The 6,052-nt window shown below is 51.7% G+C and overlaps 1 long non-coding RNA gene across 1 annotated transcript; it reads left to right on the top strand.

Moving 5' to 3' along the window:
* The first annotated feature begins 3,817 nt into the window (after positions 1–3,817).
* Positions 3,818–5,719, top strand: LOC109144287. Its single transcript, XR_002044947.2, has 3 exons — positions 3,818–3,868; positions 4,212–4,321; positions 5,112–5,719. It is a non-coding gene; the product is annotated as an uncharacterized LOC109144287 (long non-coding RNA).
* The last annotated feature ends 333 nt before the right edge of the window (positions 5,720–6,052 follow it).

Genomic DNA, 6,052 nt, shown 5'->3' with positions numbered 1-6,052 from the left:
AGCTCATGAGCACAAACACGGGAGGACAGGCAGGCATGGGGGTTTAGGCTGGAGCAGCAGGTCAGCAGCGGTGGGTTACCGGGTCCATGGAAGAGCATGACATGGACAGGGAGATGTTCTACTTGGTTGCTCCAAGCCGCATCCAACCTGGCCTTGAATACTTCCAGGGATGCGGTATCCACACGTTGCTTACTTGGGGGGGCAAAGCACCTCCTATTCCCCAGTATGCTCAGTCTCTGCCTTCAGGTAATGTGCAACAGGACAAGACAAAACAATTGTGCCGGGGGAGGTTTAGAATGGACACTGGGGAAAATTTCTTCACCTAAAGGGTGCTCTGACATTGGAACAGGCAGCCCAGGGCAATGGTGGAGTCGCCATTTTTGCTTAGCAGATCCCGCTTTTACCTCAGATTTACACTTCCCCCAGTAGAGCCACATTTTCCTCGCATCTGCACCATCCATTCTGTCTGAGTTCGAGAAGGGTTTGGATAAGGCTCTCGGGCACATGGTGTGATTTTTCGTCCTGTGCATGGCCAGGAGTTGGACTCAATAATCCTGATGGGTCCCTTGCGGCTCAGCATATTCTACGATTCTGTGATTATTTTGCTTCAGCAAATCAACCCTGTGCCCATGCCAGCAGCTCCCACAGGGTGGCTGCTCCTGCCACTGACAAACATGGAGCCATCCCTTCCCGCCCTGTGGGCTGCTCCTGCCACTGGAATATATGGAGCCATCTCCTCTCCTCCCACACTGTGCCTGCTTGAGACAACCATGGCTGATTCATCCTCAAACGCTGTTTCTGGTGACTTCCACCCTCACTGCCGCCATTTGCCCTCACACCACGGCGCCATCTTGGATCCCTCACCCTCCCCGTCAGGCCGCCACGTTCCTCTCCCTCACACCGCCATTACCAGCGCTATCAGACCAAATTTAGTTTCAGGGCTACAAGGCAGAATTTATTTTGTTTGTGACAAACTGCTGGCAGCAAACGCCACGTCGGAAACACTGCGTGGGTGGCAGGCGGCTCCCTCCCTCCCCTCTGCCTGTGCCTCACTGCCCCCCCAGCCGGAGGCTCTGAGGCCATGCTGGCCACGGACTGTGGTGGAGGAACACAATAAAAACCACTCTTTTCTTGCCAAGATAACGATCTAAGGCTTTCTGAGCAGTCCTGGCCATGAGGCTGTGTCACAGCAGGGTGGGGGATGCATCAGGTCTCTTCACCAGCCCAAACCGCCCCATCAGGGTCACGCCATGTTTTCAGGTGGGAAAAAGGGCAAAAGTGGTGGTTTTTGAGCGTGGCTGAGCCCAACACTCTGTAGACCCTGACCAGGACCTGACCTGGACCAGACTGCTCCATCTCCCACCTGCTGTTGACCAGCCCAGCCAGGAGCATGCGGCACACAGGGACACCATGGCGACCCTCCCTACTGCCTTCTCCATAACATGGAGACACTGGAGAAAAGGGCTGAAAAAGAAAAAAAGTCCTTTTTTTCTCATTGCAAACCACACTTCCAGGTGTCTCATTAAATCAGACAGAAAAAAGACCAAAAATATTTGATTTATTGCTATCACAAGATGCCTGTGGGCTCAGCTGCAGCCCACCATCACCGGGGTACCACTTCCAGTGGCAAGACCCCCACTTCTGGCAGTGTCTTCATCCTCCTGCCGCCATCAGGATCCCAAACTCCCCATGCAAGATCCCTGCTCTCATCAGCACCTGCAGCCCCCCACCATCTTTGGGGTCCCACTGCCCATGTCAGGACCACCAGGACCGGCTGTGCTTCACTTCCTGCCTGGCATCCAGAGTGACCCAAACTCCCATTGATCTGACCCATGGCAGAGCCTCCTGAGCACCATCCCCTCACCACTAAAAATAGATCCGAGCGGTTAAAAAAAAAAGCCAACAGAAAAAAAAAGCCAACAGAAAAAAGATGAACAATGTCTGCTTGACCATCAAAGAGCAATCACAGTCATTTCGAGGCAGGAACACCTGAGAGGAGGACTTTCAGGTTGTGTTTTCTCTTTCTGCAGCAGATGGGCTTGGTTTTCTCTGAAACAGATGAAATCTCTCCTTGCCTGAGGCAACGGCATGTGGAGCTCCAGTGCTGGGGACTGCCCCTCTTGTGGGCTTGGTGGGGCTGGAAAGGAGCCAAGGGAACAGTGGGTCAGAAGACAAATTCGTTTTCCTTTTGAACTTGTTACCCGCTTGGTTCCTATTTGTACAGAAAGACACAGTTCTTGTGGGCTGAAACGTGTGCTGGCCCCAACACTCATCTGAGAACTTGGCAATTCATTGCAGGAGTGGGCTGTGCTGTCAAGGTCACCTCCCAGACCTGGGTCTGGGTGAGCAGTGTGTCACAGCTCTCTGGACCTGGCATGTCCACAGCTCTGCATGGCACAATCTAGGCCAATTGTTAAAAAATGCTGAATTTCCATGTATTATCAACAAGGAGTTTTGTCAGAGCTGGCATCAAACACTCTGCTAGCGGAGGCGGGTTTTCAGAAGTCAGTATAGAAACGGTGGTGGAAAATGGGGTATTTTGAAGCTTTTGAATGAGTGATGTTGTGCACAGCGATCAGCCGATATATCCAACAGGCCACGCATGAACGTGTTTACCTGATGCCACTGGAAAAATTTTCAGCAGCACCGTAAGTCAAACTCATGCCATCTTCTGCTTAGAGAGACTCTTGGCCAAGCTCACTCACCACAGAAGCATTTAGAAACATCAAAGATATTTAAAATACTTTATTTGAGTTCAGTGCTTTTGAACAGGGGCATGGGGTGACAGGGGTAATGAGAATGGCTCCAAACTGACAGAGGGCGGGAAAGAAGTTCTTCCTCGTCAGACTGGTGGGGCCCTGGCACAAGTTGCCCAGAGAAGACGTGACTGCCCCATGCCTGGAAGTGTCCAAGGCCAGGTTGGATGGGGCTTGGAGCAATCTGGTCTAGTGGAAGGTGTCCCTGCTCATTGCAGTGAATTTTCCGTTTGCGTTTGTTGAATTAGAGAATCCCACAATGAGTTGGAAGGGACTTTAAAGCTCATCTCGTTCCAGCCATGGGGTTGTTCCCCTCCAGACCAAGAGACACCTGCTCCAGATGGGCCTGGATCCTTCGACAGGTTCCTTATTTTCATGGCAGGCAGTTTTCCACCTTTCCCTTTGCCCTCCTATATTCTACAGCCAAAATGGCTCTTCTGCACACACTGAGGATAAATGAAAGATAGAAATAAATCGCTCTCCTCCAGACCTTCTCTCTGGGTTTTGCATTGCTGGAGGATCTGCTGGCTGAGACAGAGTGAAGGGGGATACAGACAACCCCACAGCCTCTGGTCAGAGCAGGACAGAGCTTTGTCTTTTGGCTCCACTTAGTGAGGCAGCATTTGGGAAACATTTTTTAGTGTGGGGGTTGGGAAGGAGGATCTTCTTGTTGAACTGAGGAGCAGGACTTCTCCATCCTCTTGGGGACAAGGAGGGGGAACCCAGAGCAGACAGACTGAGACTGGAGGACAGTCTGCAGTTCCCACAGCCAGGGCATCCCTTTTCACCTGTGTCTCCACCTGACAGCACTTTCTCATTTTCAAAAGAGTCAAGAGAACCACTGAAACACAGAGTCGTGTTGGGGTTTCATTTTTTGCCTCACTTCTCCCCACCGCCCTGCCTGTCCAGTGTGTAATGGAAATTTTACCGCAGCCGCTCGATGAGCAAACAGGAAGCCAGCAGAGAGCGCGGCAGCTCGCTGTGGCCCGGCTCGGCTCAGCCGGCTGACGAGAAAGGCCATAAAAGCCGGCATGGGGGTGGCAGGGGGAGGAGAGCAGGCCAGAGGGGCTGGGGCTGGCAGCAGTGCAGGGGAGCTGGTCCTGGGTTCACAGGTAAGGCAGGCACTGCCCTGCACCTTCTTTTTCTTCTTTCTGCAAATGATTCCTGAGTATTTTTGGAAGTATTTTCCACTGTTCTTCCTGGGGTCAATTGGGAGGATTCTGACATACTTCATTCTTTGTACCAAGCTTACTAAAACTTGACCTTGCTCAGAAAAACTAATTTTATTTGGCTTTTTCCTCTTCTTTTTTCATCTTTGCAAGCCCTTAATACAAACCTTAAAACCCCCCAAGCTGCTCAGATTTCCAGTGGAGGTATTAGAGAATGTAAAGCTGGGCAGGGGTTCCACAATTCCCTTGCTCCTGTCAGAAAGATTTTTCTTCCCTTTCTCCAAAGGAAATCCAGAGTGCCTCCATTGAATAGTCTTGGCTGTGTGTGGAGTGCCCAGAGCTGCATCTGGCTCAGTCCCCACCGTAGAAGCGGGAGGGTGTTTGGACCCAAACAAAGTAAGAAATCCAGAAAGGGCCTGAAAACAGATCACAGATTGCTTTCTTTGTGGTTTTTGTGACAGATTTCCAGGCTCACTCACTTCTTGCATGGAGCTCTTCAGTGCCTAACTGGCAAAACCCTTCCCTTCAATTTCATACTAAGTTCACTCATTTTGATTGATAAGCTTTTAACATTCATTTTTCCTTCAACTTGCTGAAAGCAGGGTGTAGCCGGGTGAGGTTGGTCTCTTCTCCCAGGTAACAAGTGACAGGATGAGAGGAAACAGCCTCAAATTGCATCTGGGAAGGGTTTAGGTTGGATATTAGGGAAAATCTGTTCACCAAAAGATTTGTCCAGCATTGGAACAGGGCAGTAGTGGGGTCACCACCTCTGGAGGGATTTAAAAGAAGTGTGGATGTGGCACTTAGGGACATGGTTTAGTGATGGGCTTGGCCGTGCTGAGGGAATGGTTGGACTTCGTGATCTTAGAGGGCTTTTCCAACCCAAAATGGTTCTGTGATTCCATGATTCCCGGGGAGCATGCAGGGCAATGTGAGGAGGTTTGGGTGGCTCCCACATGTAACCCCCACCATAAAAACAGAGCCAAGGGGTTGCTTCTTTGTTGTCTCCTCCAAATTCTTCAGAGGCTGGGAAATCTAGTCAGATACACAGTGTGAGGCACAAGGAACATGGCCGGGGGTTCGGCAGCTGCCCCAGCGAGGGGCACCTCGAGGACTGTCTAACCTGAGAATGGTGAAACATCAGGGTCAATCTCAGGTTCGTCAGCCCATGAGATGCCTTCTCCAGAGCAGGACGGGCAGCGCCAGCCCCCACCAGCCCCATGGCTGCCACCTCCACCTGGAACATGGAGAAGCACAGCAGGGAGCAAGCTTCGTCTGCACCCTGGCATGGCTGTTTGTGAGGTTGGGGAAGGACCAAAGTGGGTGTCAGCCCCCAAGGAGCAAAGGGAGGAAAATGGCCAGCAAATCCCACCTGTTCCTCAGGAGAAGCTGCTGGAAGCTCGGCCACACGTTAGCGCTGAAGGTGCCATGGTCGGCAATGCAGCAGCTGCCACGTGTGAGTTGCTGCTCATGTGACAGGAGGCTCCGAGTATCAAAAGCACCTAATTAGGAACATCTCCGACTCCCACCCAGATCTGTGCCTCTCTGCTCAGTGAGTGCAGCCCAGGGGTGAGTTTGGCATCCCTGAAAGCATCATTAACACATCGCTCCTCATATTCCTCACTAGAGGAAGAGAGAGTGACAGCCCTGAAAGTGACGATAATGAATCCCCAGGCAGTGCACGGGGCCCGTCAGCGCTGGATGTGTCAGTAATTTATGAAGGGAGCAGGAAAAAAAGGGTATTTTTAATTTTTCAAGTTGAGCTTCCTAAATAAAACACAAGTCCAAGATACACTTGTTGGAATCGCTGTCTTTCCTACAATTAAATGACTCATCCTGAAGATAAACGGTCTAAAATGTTACCAGCCACAGCGCAGGCCACAGGGGCAAGGGGTGAACTGAGCTGCCTCTCTCTGTGCCTGCTCCCAGCCATGCCAGTGGCAGTGCAGGAGCAGCAATCCCTGCCCAGAGCCATTGGATCACTCTTCTAAGACAAGGTAGCCCCCAAATCCCCCTGAGCGATGCTCTGGGCATCAGCCCCTCCTGCTGCACTTCTCCCTGCACCAGGCCCTGGCCCCTCCAAGCGCTGCTTCTGCAGAGCAGCCCCAGGAGATGGGGTAGAAGGGA

The sequence above is a fragment of the Corvus cornix genome, chromosome 20, assembly GCF_000738735.6.
Source record: "Corvus cornix cornix isolate S_Up_H32 chromosome 20, ASM73873v5, whole genome shotgun sequence".
Taxonomy (NCBI): Eukaryota; Metazoa; Chordata; class Aves; order Passeriformes; family Corvidae; genus Corvus; species Corvus cornix.
Note: the sequence above shows the minus strand (reverse complement) of the source record. Positions and strands in the feature narration are given on the sequence as shown.